The sequence below is a fragment of the Globicephala melas genome, chromosome 9 (assembly GCF_963455315.2).
Source record: "Globicephala melas chromosome 9, mGloMel1.2, whole genome shotgun sequence".
NCBI classification, from domain to species: domain Eukaryota; kingdom Metazoa; phylum Chordata; class Mammalia; order Artiodactyla; family Delphinidae; genus Globicephala; species Globicephala melas.
The window spans coordinates 21,330,846-21,352,074 of NC_083322.1; the positions used below are offsets into that span (position 1 = coordinate 21,330,846).

A 21,229-nucleotide genomic window follows, 5' to 3' on the forward strand; every position below is an offset into this window, starting at 1 on the left:
TAATAACATATTTCAAACATACAGAAAAATAAATAGAAAATAAAAAATCAAATAGCAGTTATAATATTTGCTTTAGTTTTTTTAAGTAATAAAATATCACAGACAAAATAGAAACTTCCTGTTTAGCATTTTTGACCCTATTCTCCTCTCTTCCTCCTTAGTAGAAACCACTATCTTGAATTTAGTGTTTAACATTTCCACACGTATTTTATACTCTTACTGCCTTTGTATACAACTGTATACATACATACATATAATATTTTATATGATTTCAAACATTTTTTCTTTATTGTGGTAAAAAACATGTAACATGAGATCTTCTTTCTTAACAGATTTTTAAGTGTATGGTGCATTATTGTTAACTCAGCGCAATGTTGTCCAGCAGAGCTCTAGAACTTCTTCATCTTGCATGACTGAAACTCTATACCCACTGAACAGCAACTCCCATCTCCCCCTCCCCTCCAGTCCCTGGCAACCACTGTTCTACTTTCTACTTCTATGAGTTTGACTGCTTTAGCTACCTTATTATATAAGTGGAATCATGCACTATTTGTCCTTCTGTATCTAGCTTATTTCACTTAGCATAATGTCCTCACGGTTCATCCATGTCACATGTGACAAGACTTCCTTCTTTTTATGGCTGAATAATATTCCGTTGTATGTTTACACCCCATTTTCTTTATCCATTCACCTGTTGATGGACATTTAGGTTGTTTCCACCTCTTGGCTGTTGTGAATAATGTGGCAGTGAACATGGGAGTGCAGATATCTCTATGAGATCCCAATTTCAATTCTTTTGAATAAAGATCCACAGGTGGGGGCTTCCCTGGTGGCGCAGTGGTTGGGAGTCCGCCTGCCGATGCAGGGCACATGGGTTCGTGCCCCGGTCCAGGAGGATCCCGCGTGCCGCGGAGCGGCTGGGCCCGTGAGCCATGGCCGCTGTGCCTGCGCGTCTGGTGCCTGTGCTCTGCGGCGGGAGAGGCCACAGCACTGAGAGGACCGCGTACCGCAAAAAAAAAAAAAAAAAAAAAAAAAAGATCCACAGGTGGGATTGCTGGATCATATGGTAGTTCTATTTTTAATTTTTTTAAGGAGCAACGATTACTGTTTTCCACAGCAACTGTCCTATTTTACATTCCCACCATGCACACAAGGATTCCAGTTTATACGCATACTTGTCAGCACTTGTTAATTTCTGTTTTTTTAAAAATAATGCCCATCCTAATGGGTGCGAGCTGATATTTCATTGTGATTTTGATTTACATTTCCTTCATGATTAGTAGTGTTGAACATCTTTTCATATACCCGTTGTCCATTTGTATGTCTTCTTTAAGGAAAAGTCTTTAAATAGGGGGTTACATGATTTTTCTTTTTGCTATTGAGTTGTAGAAGATACTTATATAGTTGGGATTTTAACGCCTTATCAGATATATGTATGCAAATATTTTCTCTTACTCTGTGGGTTGCCTTTTCAATCTGTTGACTATTTCTTCGGCTGTGCAGAAACTAACATTGCCTTTTTCGGTAGCATTTGTTTATCTTTGGTATTTGTAGCTGTCCTTGATTCTTTTAAATATATGTAGTATTTCGTTATAAGCCTATATCACCATATGTTTATCTGTTCTCCTGTTAATTCATGTTTGAGTTGTTTCCAGTTTTTTGCTGTTACAAACAGTGATAACAAATGCTCTTACATATGCCTCCTCATGGACACGTGCCAGTTTTTTCTCCAGTGCACATATTCAGGAGTGGAATTGCTTGGTCATAGATATGAGCTTCTTTACCTTTATTTATTTATTTAAAGACGATGTTGGGGGTAGGAGTTTATTAATTTATTATTTTTGCTGTGTTGGGTCTTCGTTTCTGTGCGAGGGCTTTCTCTAGTTGTGGCAAGCGGGGGCCACTTTGCATCGCGGTGTGCGGGCCTCTCACTATCGCGGGCTCTCTTTTTGTGGAGCACAGGCTCCCAGACGTTCAGGCTCAGTAGTTGTGGATCACGGGCCTAGTTGCTCCGCGGCATGTGGGATCCTCCCAGACCAGGGCTTGAACCCATGTCCCCTGCATTAGCAGGTAGATTCTCAACCACTGCGCCACCAGGGAAGCCCTACCTTTATTAAATATTGCCAAATTGCTCTCCAAAGTGGCTGAATGTATTAAAATTTTTTTATTACTATATGATATTTTGCTAGTCTGGTATGATATTATATCTCACTGTAGTGTTAAATTGCATTGTACTGAGTGTGGACATCTTGTGTTTATTTTCCACTTAGATTTCCTTTCCATTAGTTGGCTGCCCACAGTTTTTCTCTATTTTATTAATTCAGTTGTTTATGTTTACTTCTTGATTTTTAGGAGTTTTTCTGGTATTCTGTAAATTAACTTTGTTGATTATTAAACTATCTTTTCTCAGTCGATGGCTTGATTTTTCATTTTGTTAAAGAATCTTTTATTGTTTAGAATTTTTAAAAATTTTAACATAGTAATATTAGTCTTTTACTTTATAATTTCTACTTTTGTATCTTATTTTTTATTTTTAAAAATTTAATTTATTTATTTTTAATTAATTAATTAATTAATTTTTGGCTGTGTTGGGTCTTCGTTTCTGTGCGAGGGCTTTCTCTAGTTGCGGCAAGCGGGGGCCACTCTTCATCGCGGAGCGCGGGCCTCTCGCTATCGCGGCCTCTCTTGTTGCCGAGCACAGGCTCCAGACACGCAGGCTCAGTAATTGTAGCTCACGGGCCTAGTTGCTCCGCGGCGTGTGGGATCTTCCCAGACCAGGGCTTGAACCCGTGTCCCTTGCATTGGCAGGCAGATTCTCAACCACTGTGCCACCAGGGAAGCCCTGTATCTTATTTTTTAAAGCCCTCATTATAGCAAGGATTTTTTTTCTAAAAGTTTTCAAAATTTTTTTCACATTTATGTCTTTAATTAGCCTGATAATGTTTCTCAATGGTGTGAAACGGGGATTTAATTGTACTTCCTTACAGATAACCTATGTCTTAGCACCACTGTTCAATAGTTCATTCATTCCCCTGATTTACAGTACTATCTCTATTACATGTCAAATTTCCAAACATATATGTCTTTTTCTGGGTGTTCTGTTGCTTTCATTTGTCTGTACTGTGTTACCGTGGTTTAACATGTCTTAACATTTTGGAGGGCATGTTGCCTGTGTTCTTCTTCAAGTTTGTCAAGGCTATTCTTGGCTCTCTTTTTCTTAAGAAGGACCCTGTAGAGAGTTTTATTAGAATCAGATTGAAATCCCACTCCATTTAAGAATATTTATCAGGTCTTCCATCCACAAACATGGTTTGTTTTTTCATTTACTCAACTTTGTAATTTTCTCTGTAAAGTGCTTGAAACTTTCTTGTTAGATTTATTACTAGAAATTTATTATTAGCTTATAGCTTTTAATTGCCTTCTTTCTCTCTCCTTTTCTTTTTTCTCTTTCTTTTTTCTTTCTCTCTTTTTTATTGAAGCATAGTTGACATAACATATTTGTTTCAGGTGTACAATGTAATGATTTTCATTTTTTATGTATTGGAAAATGACCACCACAATAAGTTCAGTTGACATCTATCGCCATACATAATTACACAGTTCTTTTTTGTGATGACAACTTTCAAGATCCATTCTCTTACTTTCAAATATGCAACACAGTATTATTAACTGTAGTCACCATGCTATACATTACATCCCCATGACATTCATTTTATACCTGGAAATTTGTACTTTTTGATTACCTTCACCCGTTTTGCACCCTGCTTCCCCCCCGCCCCTGTACCACATGCAGCCACCAGGTCTGTTTGCTCTATCCATGAACTTAGGGGTTTTTTTAAGTTTCTATTTATTTATTTTATACATATGTTTTATTTATTTATGGCTGAGTTGGGTCTTCGTTGCTGCATGCGGGCTTTCTCTAGTTGCTCTGAGCAGGGCCTCTCTTGGTTGCTGTGCATGGGCTTCTCATTGCGGTGGCTTCTCTTGTTGCGGAACATGGGTTCTAGGCGCGCAGGCTTCAGTAGTTGTGGCGCGTGGGATCAGTAGTTGTGGCTCACGGGCTTTAGAGCGCAGGGTCAGTAGCTGTGGTGCATGGGCTTAGTTGCTCTGCGGCATGTGGGATCTTCCCAGACCAAGGCTTGAACCCGTGTCCCCTGTATTGGCAGGCAGATTCTTAACCACTGTGCCACCAGGGAAGTCCTGCCATTTTAAATGGTAGCTTTTCCTAATTAAATTACAAAGTGGTGTTTTTTGACTTCTAGGAATTACATTCATTTCTGTGTATTGACCTTATATCCAGCAACGTTGATGAACTTGTTTTTATATTACTGTTAATAGCTTGCCTTCATAATTCTCTTTATAAATAATTATCACTTGGAGAAATTTTGTCACTTAATTTAAAATTTTATATCTCATTTTTATTTCTTTTACTACATTGACGACCTCTATGCTGTTGAATAGAAGCGATAGTTGTCTTCTTGGTCTAATTTCCTGGCTTTTAAAGGAAATACTTTATTTAATCATTAAGTGTGGTATTGTTATAGGTTTTTGGTGAAATTAAGAAAGTTCTTTCTATTCTTGATATGCTAGGATTATTATTTTTTTAATCAGGAAGGTGGGTAAAGAATTAACCAAACCATTCTCATTCTGTAAGGACAAACCTGACCTTGGATGAACTTTCTACTTAATTTCTCTGAATCCCGATAAGGGGGAAAGTCAACCATGTTACTAGGCAACACTGCTTATGGTAAAAATGATCTTTATTTGGTAAATATATTTGGACTGGGAGGAACTATGCATGAACTCTAAATTCTTGGTTAGAAGCAGTAGCTTTGAGCTTCCCTGGGGCACTTTTCAGAGATGGGTATGAACTTCATGGGGACCCTGGAAGCTGTGGCTGGGTAGTTATTTGAGGTATTGGTTTCTGTTTGGGACATAAGGCTTCTAAGCCAGTGCGACTCTGCACTTACCCTGTGATTCTCATTTCCTTGCACCTGAGCTGTCATCTGAATGCCCAAGAGAATAGCTCCTGGTTGGCCATGTGGACTCTTAGGTGGACTCTGCCCGTGAGGAGGAATACCTGGAACTGCCTTGCTGGCATGCTGTGTTTTCCTTTTATGCTTTCTGAGTAGATGGCTGCTACTTGTGGCCTTTGGTAAGTGGGTAGCTCAGAATGTGTAGAGAGAAGTCCCACATGGGCAGTGCACAGTGCATCCAAGCAAAATACAGAAGGAAGTGTTTACTGGGGCTGATCTGAGTTTATTACTCTCACCTATAACCTTCAATTTCTAGTTTTCACGCATTGGAAAACTCATATTCACATTGACTACAAATTAATATTATAAATTAGAACTTATACTAATAAATATATAGAATATACCATTTTAATTTTTTATGTATTAGGTTTGGTTTATGTTTGCCAACTCAGAAATGGTTCTGCTACTAAAAAAAGTTTGATAACTAATGTTTTAGACCTGTATGGTCCAGTGGGTAGGTATTTGCCCTTCTAATATAGCTTTTAAAATGAAATAAAATTTTTTAAAATTAAAAGTAAATATAGTTAAGAATTCAGTTCCTTGGTTGTACTGGCCTCGTTTGAAACGCTCAATAGCCACATGTGGCTAGTGACTCACATACTGGACAGTATAGGTTTAGAATATTTTCATCATCACAGAAAGTTCTGTTACGACAGACTTTCTAGCTATCATTTTTTACTCATTCAGATTACCTGAGAGCTTTATATTTTTATTGTATATGTTATTTGCCTTCAGAAACTGCCGGATGAACCAGTCAAGGTATCTATCAGGGACAGTATTGAAGACCCCAGTATATTACTGTATAATGATCTGCTAGAGACATCTTTCTCAGATTGCATAACAGGACAAATTCTGTTTCTCCTGAGACTTACCATTGCATCATGGCTAGTGTGAATTTTGTAATTGATTGGCTTTCACTTTCTGCTTTATCAACCAGATGGTGTAAGCCCACATTTATGGCCTACGTAACTGCATGCTCTTTTCTCTTATTTGAATTTTTATATTTGTAAAATACAATTTTAATGTAATGGCTGCATCTTTATAGATTGTAACAAATGCTTTGAGAAAAGAGGTAGAGTATAAAAATAGTAATAAATAAGTACCTTCAAGATTTCGGTGGACACTTTTGTCACTTATTCCTTTATTGACTTATTAGGGGCCACTTGTTACTGAACCTCAGGACTGAAAAGACGTGAAGGAGCTAAAAACAGTTCTGGGCTGATTGTGATTACAGTGTGTGCACACGTAATCTGGACTGCTTTACGGATGAGGTGACTTAGAACATACACCTGTCATAAACCCAGTTTAATTCACTTTTCTAAAACGTTTTTATTTTTCAAAATAATGTTTGAAGAACTGTCTTACTAAAATACTTCGTAAAAATTTCAGACTTTTTAATACTGCTAGGGAGGTTCAACCAAGAGCCTATTTGAGTATTCAAACTGGTTAACCGGGCTGAAACAGAGACTAGAGGACTGTTTTATTTCTTTGTGGAGTCTTCTATATCTTTTAGATAACAGAGAATTTAATTCTGGGCCTTTGTGGCTTCTCAGTGTACTTTCTTCTTTTTTAAAAAATGTCTTCTGGAACTTATAAGCAGGTCAACATTAGATATGTCTTTACTGTTTTAAACATTTTGCAACTTTCCTTGCTTCTGCAAACACTTAAAGCAACTTACAAATTTCAGGCCAAAAGTAAAGTAACTTGATATAAAAATAAAACCAATCTCACCTTAAAGAAGTTGAAGGATTAAGTATTCCCATCCGTCAACGTTGAGAGATTTGGACAATATATTTGATTTCACATTTTCTAGTTGCTCAAGTAAGAAAAAGAAACACAGAATTCTATCGTTTTCATGTACTGACAACCGGAAGCATACAAACATCTGCAGAAACCAAACATTTCCTGGAACTGACTCGGGCAGAAATTTATCACGTGAATCATTGTTTAAAGAACCTTGCGAAAAATATCTTCAACCACAGTTATGTGAAAGACCCAGGGGTGCAGCTCACGTGGACTGGGCTCTCCAGAGTCTGAGGAGGCTGCGGGAACCAGGGCTGGGAGGTGCGTGCGCCACAGGGCTGGGGGCGGTGGCTTTGGGAGCGCGGAATCCAGCACCTCTGCCGTGGGGAAACGCCAGTAAGGAAGGGGCTTAAGAAATCTCGATCGTCAGTAGCACCCTTCTGTTGTTTGTTTCTCTAAATATTTGGTGTCGTCAGCGTGGATTTTGTATCAGTGCTGAGTTTATTCTCTTGGTCCTCAAGTTCTCAGACAAATGCTTTCAGTAGAGATGTTTTATTCTGTAGATTCATGTGACGTTTTTAAGCTTTGAAGGACTCAAGCAACATTTCTTACGGAATTTCAAGAGCTGGGCTTGTATTTTTGACCATTCAGAAGTCTAGTTCACTTCAGAGTGAAGGTCAACAAGGGAATCCTTTTTTTTTCTTTTTTCCTCAAGGAGCATCTGCTCATTAATATAACTTTTCAACAGTAATTTGTGACTTCGCAACTTATGTGACATGGAAGAAACAGCTTTTGCCTGAAATATTTAAGGGCCAGATATAACAAACTATTCATCTTTTCCATGAAAAACTTCAGTGTCGTCATCATAGTGCAATTTCTTTAAAGAATGCTTGTATCCCTTGGATCTGCTAGGGTGAATTAACTGAAAAATTTTAAAGCACTTAAGCCTGTCCTGTAGGTTATAAGGGGACCTTTACATGTTTACCAGATACAATAGTTTTAATATAGATGTTGGTTATTAGCTGCTCATTTTGGTAAAAACTGACCAATGCTTAAGATTGAGTCACAAACGTCTGGCACATAAGAAGGTGTGGTACTGGGCTTTAGGAAGGCGTCTTGGGGGGCGGGGTTTGAAGTCTGGTGATACATACCTATCATACAAGGCTATTACAAGGATTACATATGATAATGTGGATAAAATGGCTGGTACATAGTAAGTACTTAATAAATGTTAGTTCATCATTCTCTCATGTTATTGATGATGGCCATACGTTAAAGTTCTTCCAGAATTTTTATGCTGGATCATAATAAATATATATTTTTAGGCATGTTGGGATCTATCCTGATTTTAGCAGTGTTGTTTTATATTGATACTTAAGAAAGCACTAATAACATGTGTTGAAAATGTATAGTCTCTCATTAAATTATAGAATGATGATAATTTAAAAAATAATGCAAATGGTTTTGAATTTCTTGGTGGAATGAGACAAGGTTTAACAGTGTTCGAGAGTAGAATAATTGTATCAGAATTCAACTTGCTCCAGGTTTATCTGTGAAATATAATTTATCACATAAAGATACTGCATTGATAAAATATTCTTACGTAGAGTCCAGTAAGAACCAAGAGGAGGTTGGAGTCTGGGGATTGGAAATGGAAGTGTGTGCAGGCTGATACAGCCTGTAGGAGTCATAGAACTCTTGGAAGACAGGCTTACTCATGAAAAGGACCTTGGAAACATTTGGCTATCGGCTGAGAAATGCCTTTGAGAGAGTTAAAGCATTAATAGATACACCCCAGAAGGTGAAAGAAGAACTTTGTAAAAAGAAAGCAGCCAGAGCTGGGCTCTCAGTCACTGTTCTTCCTGCCATCCAATCTAAGCCCCCGCATGGCTGTGAGGTCCCCCTACAGACGGTGCAGCAAATAACCTAACAGTGAGAGCTCCAGAGCAACAATGCTCACACAATGCAGAGCATTAATAAGTAAGCACACACCTCCCCGGATGAGGGAGCGGCTGGGTAGTTGCAGTGTAAGTTGAGGGAGCTGGTGTTCATAGTTGAGACCCAGATGTCATATTTTAAGATGTTCTGCTTAAGTTTTAAAGTTAGTAACATTCATATAATATAGGAAACTAAAATTTCAGTGGGAAATACAACATATCAGTGATGAAATTATATTAAGACTTTGTGTGCAAGTTACTGTGCAAAATTTAATTGTAACTGCGTGGTCCTTGCTCTCCAAGAGCTTGCTGTTAAGAGCAGTAGAGTCCGGAGATTTAGTTAAATTGCCTATCCATGATATTGTTTTCACCCATTTTTTATTCAGTAAATATATATTGGAGCCCTGTTAGGTGCCAGGCATTTTCATGCCACTGGAGGGATACAGTATTGAACAAAACAAAAAATTTTCCCCTTAAGAAGCTTAAATTCTACAGGCGGAAGAGAAAAAAAGAAAAATGATTTTTATTCTGATGAGAAGGGAAACGGTGGGTTTTGGGGAGTGGCATGATCTGGTTTTTTTTTTTTTTTTAATCTATATGACTCTGGCCTTTTGTTTTGAGAATAGTATGCAGTGAGGCAAGGAAAGAATCCACTGGGGGACTCTTGCAATAATCTAGATAGGGATGGTGGAGGCTCAGATGGCAGTAGTGGTGGTGGAAGTAGGGAGAAGTAGGCAGAATTTAGATATATTTTTAAGGTAGAGCCAATGGGATTCGCTGATGGCTTGGTTACAGGGTGTTAGGGAAAGAGAAAAGTCAGGGATGACTTGGAGGGTTGAGTTGTCATTTACTAACGTGGGGGATCCTGTGGGAGCATCAGCCTTAGGGGGGAACATCAGGAATTTGTCATGAGGTGACGTTAAGTGTGAGATGTCTATTAGACATCTGGGAGTGATGTCAAGCAGGCAGCTGAAAATATGAGGCTTGAGTTCAGGGAAGGGGTTTGGGCTCTTGTAGGTGGTATTTAAAGTGATGAGACCCATTGGGACGACCAAGGGGAGGGAGTATAGATAGAAAAGAAGACGGAGAACTGAGAGCCTTGGGTCACTCTAACATCAAGAGGCTGAGATAATGAGAAGTCTAGGAAGGAGTGGCCAGTGAAGGAGGAGAGGCAGCAGTGTGGTGTCCTGTCCTGGAAACCAAACAAGAAAGTGTTTAAAAAAAGAGAGGATCCTCTCCCTGGGGATAGCAAATGGTACCTGCCTCAGAGGTGGCTGTGATGAACTGTTTAAATGGATGAGAGAATTCATTAAAGTGCCTGCCTCAGTACCTGGCTACTGGGTGGTTCAAGGTGGAAGTCATTGGTGACTTAACAAGAGCAGTTTCAGGGAAGCGGTGGGGATAAAAGCCTGGTTGGAATGGGTTCAAGTAAGAATGGGAGGAAAGAATTGGAGGCAGCAGATATAGTCAGCTCTTCTGAGTACGCCTATGAAATTGCATTAGAGAAATGGGGAATTGATTCATGGGAATGTGGGGTCAGGAGAAAGGTGTGTGTGTGTGTGTATGTGTGTGTCTGTCTCTTTCTTTTAGGTTGGGAGAAAGTACAGACTGTTAAGTGCTGATGAGAATAATCCTGTATAGGGGGAAAGCTTGATGATGTAGTTGGATTTAAGATAATGAGTTGTTTTGACCATAGGTAACAGGTTGGTGGAAATAACTAGATTGTCCTTTGTCTCTTTACCTTCTCTTCTCAGTCTTTCATTCATTCATTTATCAAATATTTACTGAAGGTTCACAAGGTGCCAAAGATCAAGCCAGGGGCTGGGTAAAAAACAGTTGATTAAGGGGTGAATCAAACAATCTATACACTCTCTGGTGGAGTTTTTACTGTCTGGTGGAGATAGGCTTCCTAAAAACACACAAATAAATAAATACAGATTTCAATGAATGCTTCGTAGGAAAAGTATGGAGTACTCTTGAGAGAGAGAGAATGCCTTGGTGTACTTTAGATTGGGTGGCATTCGAAGGCCTCTCAGATAGGAAAGATGATCCTAGGAGAAAAGATGGACTGAAAAGAAAAGCATTCCAAGCAGAGGGAACAGAGCATGCAAAGCCCTGGAGCAGGGGAGAACTTGGTGCTTCGGAGGATTTGAGAGGTCATCAGTATGGCCTGAGAGGTAGGAAGGGACCAGGTTGTGCAGGACTTTGGAGGCCTTCTAAGATTTGGGATTATATCCTAATAGCAACGGGAAACTGTTGAAAAGTTTTTAGGTGGGAAGTGACATGATAAGTTTGCATTGGTGGAAAAAACTACCTGTGCTGCACTGTCATGGTGAATGGATTGGAGGCAGCAAGAGTGGGAAAAAAGAACTCCAATTTAGGCAAAAAGAGAGTATCTGTAAAACAGTGAGACTGAGATATTTACAGTTTTCTTATTAAAAAAATAGAATTGAGAATATCCTCTACTTAGCAGAATTTGCTTTGAGCTTACCAGGTTTCTCAGCACATGCAAAGAGAGCATTTTCTTGTTAAAAATAATATCAACACAGAAGAGGCAGATGAAGATGTCAGTGATTTGAGATTGCTTAACACAAAATGAAACTTTAAAAAAGGTTGCAGTAACTTGGTGAAAAATTTCAAATAATAAACTTTTTTTTCCGGAAAAAATACCAGTGACACAATATTAGAGACAGACTCTTTAAGAAAATGGATTAAAGTACTGAATATACATCAAGAATACTTAATCTACTTATGATATTTTAAGTGTTCATATAACATAAAGAGACCTTAAATTTTTTGCTTTAATGTAGCAGATGTACATTATTTTTACTTTTTTTTTTAGAAAAAAAACCTGTATAATAAAAACAGTTTATTGATTAATAAATATTTCAAAAGTTCCCCTTGGGCTTCCCTGGTGGCGCAGTGGTTGAGAGTCCTCCTGCTGATGCAGGGGACATGGCTCCAGGAGGATCCCACATGCCTTGGAGCGGCTGGGCCCGTGAGCCATGGCCGCTGAGCCTGCACGTCCGGAGCCTGTGCTCCGGAACGGGAGAGGCCACAACAGTGAGAGGCCTGCGTACCGCAAAAAAAAAAAAAAAAAAGTTCCCCTTTTCACTTTCAAAAGTATCTTAGCGTTTTGATAAATTATGTGATTAGAGATAGAGGATCTCTCCAGTTGAAGGGTCAGACTGGTAAAAAAGCCATCAAGTTATAGTACAGGATGCATATTTTATTGCGCTAATTTAGACTTCCTCCCAAAGAGATTTCTTAAAACAGAAGGGCAGTTGTAATACCAAGTATCGCTATATCAGGTCACCCACAACTCCAGGGTCACGAATTAACTTGTTGTGAGCTCTCACTTAAAAAAAAAAAAAAAAAAAGAAAAGAAAAGAAGAAACAGAAGTTACTCCCTATCTAGACAAGCCACTCCTGAGAGTTCTATCTTGGTTGTAACTCGAGTTTTCTTTCTCACACTGACATTTTATTTATGCTTTTCAGGGTGAAAAGAGTTGGGATATTTTATCATCTGGAGTTTCTCTGCCTCGCTGATGATCTAAGCTCAAACCTGCCAGTTTATGGGAGATGATAGAAAGTACCCTCTAACATCTGAGTAAGTAGATGCTGCGGTGTGTTTTGATTTACTGCTTAAAAAAAAAAAAGGATAATTTTATGACTTTAAAGTTTTAAATTATCAGGTACTTTAATTGGGTTCTTTAAATTTTGTTGTTGAATAGTGATGTCAATTATTATAATTCCAATAAGTGAATATTTTTAAATAATGGGATTCTGGAAGAAATTAATCCCCTGATGATAAAAAAAAAAAAAAGTTAATGAAAACATTTTCCATTAGCTTTTAAGGAACATATTGAGGACCTAAATGTATATATTAAAAATTTAGGAGCACTCTCCTTAGTGCTTTATTTCACTTTTATATTATGAATGCAAAAATATTGGTAAGACAAGTATTATGAATTTTTTAAATGCAACTCTATATAAAAATTGTATTTTAATACGGAGTGTATTTTGGCTAACTTGAAATAAATACTGGTTTGTTTCTTGGAAGTAGAATTATAAAAGTTCTTTCTATTTGAAAATAAAGATTTTTTTTCCTTCTAATATAGATAAGATTACAAAATTTCTCTGGATTTTGACTTTGTTTCTTAATTAAAGAGACTGAGAAAGAAAGGCATTCATTCTTTCTAATTAAAACTTCTGAGTGAAGTTTAAAGAGTTGAGCCAGTCATTTTGATATAAACTGTTTTTCAGAATGAAAGCTGCTAGTTCTCTTATATCCATTGAATCTCTTTTGACAAAACTAGGAAACTATGAGGCTGTACCAGGGCCTTTTTTGGAATGCTGAGGTGAATACAATTAATAAATACACAAGATTGCTTCCCACTACAATGGGGTTATTTAATTTTGGTCTGTATCTGAGCTGTTCAGTATAGTAGCCAATAGTAGCTATTGACATTTGAAATGTGGCTGGTCCCAGTTGAGATGTGCTGTGCATAAAATACCACATTTCAAGACTTAGTATGAAAAAAAGACTAAATATTTTATTAATAATTTTTGTATGAATCATGTTGAAATGATAATATTTTGGATATATTGAGTGAAACAAAATATTATTAAAATTAATTTCACTTGTTTTCTTTTACTTTTTTTTTTAATGTGGCTGCTAGATAATTGTAAATTACTTGTGGCTTACATTATATTTCCAGTGAACAGAACTGGCCTGTTGTATATGATCAACATGCTTAGTCATCCATTACTCCACATTCTGTAAGCCTTGACCCTTCTGGGCTGTGTATGGATCAATTAATATAAATCTATATTGTTTTAAGAATATGATTCTTTGATTCATCAAATATTTACTGAGTACCTGCTATATGCCAGACAGTCCTCTAGGTACTGGTGTTACAGTAGTGAACAAAATAAACAAAACTTCCTGCCTTCATGGAGTTAACATTCCATTAGTGAAACTAGACTAAAAACATAAATAAGTAAAATATATAATCTATTTGAAGGCTTTGGAGAAAATGCAAGGAGAGGGGTTCAATTCTAAATAGATTGTTCAGGGAAGGCCTCACTGAATAGGTGTTATTTGAGCAAAGACTTGAAGAAGGTGAGAGAAAGAGCCCTATAGATATTTGGGGGAAGAGTGTTCTAGGCAGAGGGAATAGCAGGATTGTGCCTGGCTTGTTTGAATTGTAGGAGGCGAGGTGATTGATTGGAGGGAAGTGAGTGATGGGGAGAGAAGATGAAAGGTAACGGATGGTAACATCATGTGAGCACTGGTTATTGTCTATGCAGACACAGAGGTAACCTCTAGGGAACCAGGCCAGAAAACAGAAATAGGAATTTTAAAAACAAAGCAAAGGTATCAGAGGCTACGCTTCATGGGGGGTAGACAGATTCTACAGTTTAAGTTCAAGCTACTTACTAAAAGAACCATCAACCCTTAGAAAACTGAGATCTGTCAACTGATGACTGGATGAATAAAATGCAGTATATCCATGTAATGGAATACTACTGGGCAGTAAAAATGAATGAAGTACTGATGCATACTGCAACGTGCATGAGCCTTGAAGACATACTAAGTGAAAGAAGACAGTCACAAAAGGTCACATATTGTATGATTCCATTTATATGAAATGCCAAGAATATACAAGTCCATTCATATAGCATCCAAAAAACCAAAATACTTCGGAATAAATTTAACAAGAGAACTGTAAGTCCTACATACTGAAAACTACAAAATTTTGTTGAGAGAAATTAAAGTATCCCTAAATAAGTGGGAATAAATGGAAGATTCTGTATTGGTGATGTGGCAGTTTTCTCCAAATTGATCTGGAGGTTCAACAAAGTCATTGCCAAAGTCTCAGACAGGATTTTTGTAGAAATATATTTATAGAAATTGGCAAACAGATTCTAAAATTTATATGGAAATGCAGAAGATCTAGAATAGTCAAAGTAACTTCAAAAAAGCAGGAAGTTGGGAAAAAAAGAAGAAAGTTGGAGGACTTACATTACCTGTTTTCAAAACTTATCATAAAGCTATAATAATAAGAACAGTGTAGTATTTGCATACGGATACACATGTAGATCAGTGGAACAAAATATCTAGAAATAGATACATATGTGGTCAGTTGCTTTTCAGCAAAGGTACTAAGGTAATCCTATAGGGACAGCATAGTCCTTTCAATAAACAGCGCTGCAGCAATTGGATTTCCATGTGAAATAAAATGTACCTTGACATTTACCTTCCAATATACACAAAAATAACTTAAAATGGATCATAGACCAACATGTAAAGAAGCAAACATAGCAGAAAGTCTTGTGTCCTGGGTTAGACAAAGATTTAGTCAATAGGATATAAAAAGCATGAAGTATTAAAAAAATGATAAATTGGACTTCATCAGAATTAAAGTTTTACTTTTCAGAAGATACCATTCTTAAGAAAATGAAAAGTCAAGCCACATAACTAGGAGAAAATATTTACAAAACGTATGTCTGATAAAGGATTTGTATGTGGAAAAAAAATAAAGAACTCTTAAAATTCAGTCATAAGACAGCAATCCGATTTAAATATGTACAAAAGATTTGAAGAGTCATTTCACCAAAAAAGATATATGAATGGCAAATAAACACAAGGAAAGAGTTTCAACATCATTAGTCATTAGGGAAATGCAAATTAAAGCCATAATGATATATTGCTGCACACCCACTATAATGGCTAAAATTAAAAAGACTAACAATCCGTGTGTTGACAAGGATGTGGAGAAACCAGAATCCTCACCCACTGCTGACTGGAATATAAAGTGGTACAGGTATGTTGCAAAGCAGTTCGGCAGTTGCTTAAAAAGTTCAACATACACTTAACAAATTATCTAGCAATTCCATTCCTATAAATACATTGTCAGGAGAGATAACAGCATATGTCCATACAAAGACTTGTATACAGTGTTCATAGAAGCTTTATTTGTGATTGCCAAAAACTGGAAATAATGTAAGCATCCATCAGCAGATGAATATATAAATCCATACACTGGAATGCTGTTCAATAATGAAAAGGATTGGACTATTCATATATACAATGGCATGGATGAATCTCAAAATAATTATGCAGTATGAAAAAAAGCCAGATTCCCCCCGCCCCCAAGTGCCATACTGTCTGATTCCATTTAATTGAAATTCTAGAAAATGCAAACTAATCTATAGTGACAGAGAGCAGATCCATGGTTGCCTGAGGATGGCTCAGGAGAGGAGGGAGAGAAGGATTCCAAAGGAAGGGGCACAAGGAAGCCCTGGGGTGATGTATATATTCATTATCTTGATTATGCATAGTAGCTTCATGGGTGTATACATACATCAGAATTCCTCAAATTGTATACTTAAATATGTGCAGTTTATTGTATATCAATTACACCTCAATAAGGTTGTAAAAAAATTATGTCCATTCAAAAACCAAGCATATGTTCATAGCAGCTTATTCACAGTAGACAAAAACTGAAAACAATCCAAATCCATCAGCTGGTGAATGGATAAACAAAATGTGTGATATCCACACAATGGAATATTATTCAGTCCTGAAAAAGAATGAACTCCTAATTCATGCTACATAGTACAACATGGATGAACCTCAAGAACATTATGCCAGTTGAAAGAAACCAGAAACAAAGGACTGTATGTTGTATAATGCTATTTATATGAAATTGTAAGAAAAGGCAAAATCATAGATTAGATCAGTGATTGCCTGGGGCCAGAGGTGGAAGCAGAGTTTGGCTGTAAACAGGTAGGAGGGAGCTGTTGGGATGATGGAAGTATTCTTATTGGCAGTCGTGCGGCTGTTTATGTATAAACTTACTGAAACTCTTCTGATTGTACCATTAAAATGGATGACTTTCATGGCATATAAATTATACCTCAATAAAGCCATTAAAAATAGGTGGCCACTCAAAATTTTAAATGCTCTTTAAGTGGACCGTTCAAGAAATGGGACAGTATTGCTAATTTCATTGACCTCTAGTGCTTTGGAATACTTTGAGACCTGTTGAATTAATTTCTATGTCAGATGTTCTTTGAATTCTAATTGTGAAACAGAAATCATTATTAGTTGTCTTTCCCAGAATTTAGTGACCAGTAACAGCTGCATTTCCCTTGCATGTGAACATTGATTTAGAATGATTGGCTTTATGTTTAACAACGATTAACACCACCACCACCACCACCACCCCCTGGCCAGAAGAAATGGTAGTTTCTTAGATTGATACTCTATTTGTGCACAGTAGTTCAAAAGTATAGGTTATCCTCCACCTCTCAGTTCTTCACAAAGGAAACTGATGACAGCTTAACACCTTTGCATTTTTTAGATGCAGAGAGGCACACCCTTCTAGGTGCCCACCCACCTGTCCCCAACACCATATATGTGGAGACAGCAAGTAATCTGGACATAAGGTCCTTGGGAATGGGAGGTAGAGTGCAACCGAGAGAGCTCCCCTGGAGCACTTTGCAGCTGGGTCTGGCCATGTTCTGCACCAGAGTACGAATCAAGATCTCTGGGGAGACTGAATTTTACTTCCTTAGATAAAATCAGAAAATGACCTAATTTTAATGAAAAAATTAACAACTCTAGAACATCTTGCCTGTGATTCTGCCTAAGTCTATTAAAATAGAAAAAATTTATTCTGGAAACAACCCAGTTCTTTACCCGAAATTCATTCAGCCATTTTCCCAAATAAAGTACCAGTTATTTAACCAAATTTTTCTTTTTCTTTTTCTTTTTCTTCCTCCCCCCTCCAAAGCAAATCCTTTATTCGACAAAGATTTATGGAACACTCATCTTTGTCAAGCACACCAAAGATAAGACATACCTACAAGGATAAAAGAAGCATGGAATTGAGGGTGGGGGCCTGATGATATGTAACCTGCCTCCTTGGAAGGAGGGGCGTTCAGAGAGAGGTTGGGGAAGCTTTGGAGCAGGGAACTTGGAAAGCTGAGATTTGGAGGATGAACAGGACTTGGCTGTTAGCCAGGTTGGCGGGTGTGGGGCGGGGGAGTTGCGAGGACCTTAAAGCTGTGGCATTGGGTTTAAAGAAGAGAGAATAGGGTCAAGAGATGCAGTGAGTCCGAGTGACTTGACTTTGTGACTGGCAGAATTTGAAGAATGTAGGAGAAAAAGACATCAAGGATTAGTTCAACTTTGCCCTTGGCCATCTCAACAAGTGGTGATACCATTCACACCGGGTGAGAATACAAGACACCCAGGAGGTTTATTTGTTTTGATCGTTGCTTTGGGAAACCAATAATTCACTCCAGAGGTTTCATCAGAGGAGTGCAGCTATTTGCATACACCTGACTGAACTTTAAAGATGCCCCTCTGTGACCCATCATCCCCTGGGTGAACACACATGGAGCATTAGGGAGGAAAGTGAAAACTGACGTGGTCTTGGGGGGTGTCTGTGTTTGTTCGTTATCTCGGGCTTTAGTGGATCTCATGTTTACAGGTAAAATCACTGTTGAAAACTTCAGGGCAATTACAGAGAGGAATAATGCTTGGACATGAAAACCTATCATGTTTAAGAATTTAGTAATTCCTTTTTATTACTTTTATCTACTTGACCTCTTGTCTCCACATTTTTATCATGTATAAAGTACATTCTTTATACTTCTTTGGTCCAAAGAAGATTAAAAGGGTAAATTTTAGAAAAGACTGCTCCATCCTTTATATGTATTAGCTCATTTAACTTTTAAAATAACCCTGTAAAGGAGGTACTTTTAATCCTATTAATTCTTGATAAAGATTAATAATAAAAGTATTTGGAAATCAATGGGTTTAAAATTTTTTGATATGCCTAAACACAAAGCATAAATTCTTATTCCTATCCATTGATATTAGCATGTAAATGAGGATGACAAATTATTATTTTGGAAATTCTAATCATTTCTACCTTGTCCTTTTGAAAGAAGTACACTGGTAACAAATAGATCCACGATACACAAAATAATACTCTATACTTTTTGAGAATATTGAAAACTAATTTGGAAAATAACTCCTCTTCTTTCTGAAAATTTTTGCCCACTCTGCACTTTCCTGTCTTTTTAAATCATGAATATATTACATTAAGCCAAAGATACTATGTAAACGGTTGCTTTGAAACTACATAAAACAGAAGTTAAAATTAGGTTTTACTTACTGCTTCCAACTTATCTTTTAATAATATGTGGTCAGATCCTGCTTTAAATGTACTCTTGGTTGAGGTACCTTGAGGAAGTAAGTTGCTTGACCTCAGTTAGGCTGTTTCCTTGTCTATAAAAACACAGGCAATGAAGTACATGCTCCAGTGCTGTGAAACTCAGAAATAACTTCTTGGGCATGAGTGCCAGTGTAAGCAGGCAGTTTTCTTTTGTGCCACAAGAGGGCGTGCCTGTGTTGTTGCTAACCGGAGCTGAGGCCTGAATTCCTTTGCAAGATGTGGCTGAAAAGTTAGGGACAAGTAGATTGCTGGGAAAATGTGAAAGAAAAAGATTATTTTGACAGTGTCAAGGGAAAGAGGTACTCGAAACATAAAGTGATGTGAAGGGAAGGATTGTGAAAAAGATCCCTTCAAGATGTGAAAACTTTCGCGACATAGATCATTACAGATTTCCATTGCCAGTCAACAACCTTTTTTTTTTTTTTGCCTATATCTGAGAAGTTTTATGAATTTTGTTTTCCTCCTTCTTTGCAAATGTGTTTATAAATCGGTTATATCAAACAAATATAGAACCCAAAGTTTAGTTTCTTAGTAGTGGTCTTGAGTGATTAATGTTGGTTAAAGTTAAGTTGGATTGTTCTCAGTGCCTTGGATATGTACAAAATCTGTTTGCCCCAAATTAGGAAAATTTGAATGTTTTCTTCCTGCCTCCCTCCATGCACTTTTTCCCCTTTGTTTGAGTTTCTGAGTTCTTTGATGTTTTGCTGTCATACATAGCTCAGAAAGTTGGGTGGGGGACAAGGAAGAACATTGTTCTGTGAACCAACCCTAGGGACGTGGAACTAATTTTAATATACAGTGAAATCTTTACAATTGACAAGATCAGAGCTGTACAAATACAGTGACACTGGCAGTTGTGGAATTATTCTGATAAATTTAGGGAAATCATTTCATCTCAGCTATGTGACTGTTTCATGTGAATGTGTTCTTTAATTTAAATTATCCAGGCAACGCCTTTATTTTGCTAGTATTTTTTATTATAAATACAAAAATCATGAGCATGTTGTGTTTTACATAACTGTAATTGTACTTTTAACACTTTTTGTATTGGAAAATGTTCTGAATTTAGAAAGAATGATCCATAGGCATCTCCTTTTACTCTGAATCCTACTTTTAGAAGTTTTCTCTGGGGTTTGTTCCTGGTAATAAACGCTATCCAAGTTCAGAGGCAGACTGCCCAGGTTCAGATTATCGCGCTGCTGTGTTTGAAATGTGACAAAAGCAAAGTTAGCCTAATAATTTCTCTCTCGTTTGAATCTGATAGTTTCTTGAGCAGGAGAAAGAGAAGTGGAAACACTGTAGAAAATTATGCACTTTATCTGTGTGGCAGCCAATTTCAAACCATCTTCCTGGTACACTCTAAGGAGTTAAAAACATGTTGAATACTTTGAGATTGCAACATTTTAAAAGAAAGAATATAAAAGAAAAAAAGAACTCTGTAGCTCCGTTTTCTTTGCTTTCACCATGAAATGTGATCTTGTTTCAAAATATGGGAACACCCTGTGATAAACTCTTGTCCACATGAATGTCATCTGTCTTCTTTATTTTGGTAAAAAGAAGGTAGAGAATAGCTGATAGAGGGGCAAGCTGTTCCTTTAAAGTTACTTTTAAAAATTATGGAATATTTCAAGCATATAAAGAAAGCATAAGGAATAGTATATAATTAAAGTGTTATGTAATTAGTAAAACACTATGTGTGTCCTTCCTAAGCCTGTCTCCTTTTCTACCTTACAGAGGTAACTACCCTGAATTTGGTTTTTATCATTCTCTTGAATGTTTTTACGCTTCTGTTACATATGGATGTATTCCTAAACGTAGATAGAATTGTGGTACCTGTATTTTTTTTTTACGCTCTTAACAAATTTCTTAAGTGTTCAGTACATTATTAACTGTAACTACTGTGTTGTCCAGCAGAGCTCTAGAACTTTTTCGTCTTGCACAACTGAAACTATACACACTAAAACAGCAACTCCCATTTCCCCTGACAGCCATCATGCTACTTTGAACTTCTGTGAGTTTGCGTACCTTAGGTGCCGCATACAAATGGAAACCATGCAGTATTTGTCTTTCTATGACTGGCTTATTTCACTTAGCATAATGTCCTCAAGGTCCATCCATGTTGTCCCATATGACAGGATTTCCTTCTTTTTTAGGGTTGATTAATATTTTATTACACATATTCTTTATCCCTTCATCCATCAATGGACATTTAGGTTGTTTCTACCTGTTAGCTGTAGCAAATAAGGGAGTGCAAATA

General features: G+C 37.2%; 1 long non-coding RNA gene across 4 annotated transcripts in view; it reads left to right on the plus strand.

Annotated features, from left to right (window-relative positions):
- The window catches only part of LOC115851679 (uncharacterized), a 183,494-nt gene that overhangs the window by 37,258 nt on the left and 125,007 nt on the right, over positions 1-21,229 (plus strand). For all 4 annotated transcript variants that reach the window (XR_009565187.1, XR_009565189.2, XR_009565186.2 and 1 more), the window contains exon 2: positions 12,215-12,326. This is a non-coding gene — a long non-coding RNA (uncharacterized lncRNA). The remainder of the gene's footprint in view (positions 1-12,214; positions 12,327-21,229) is intronic.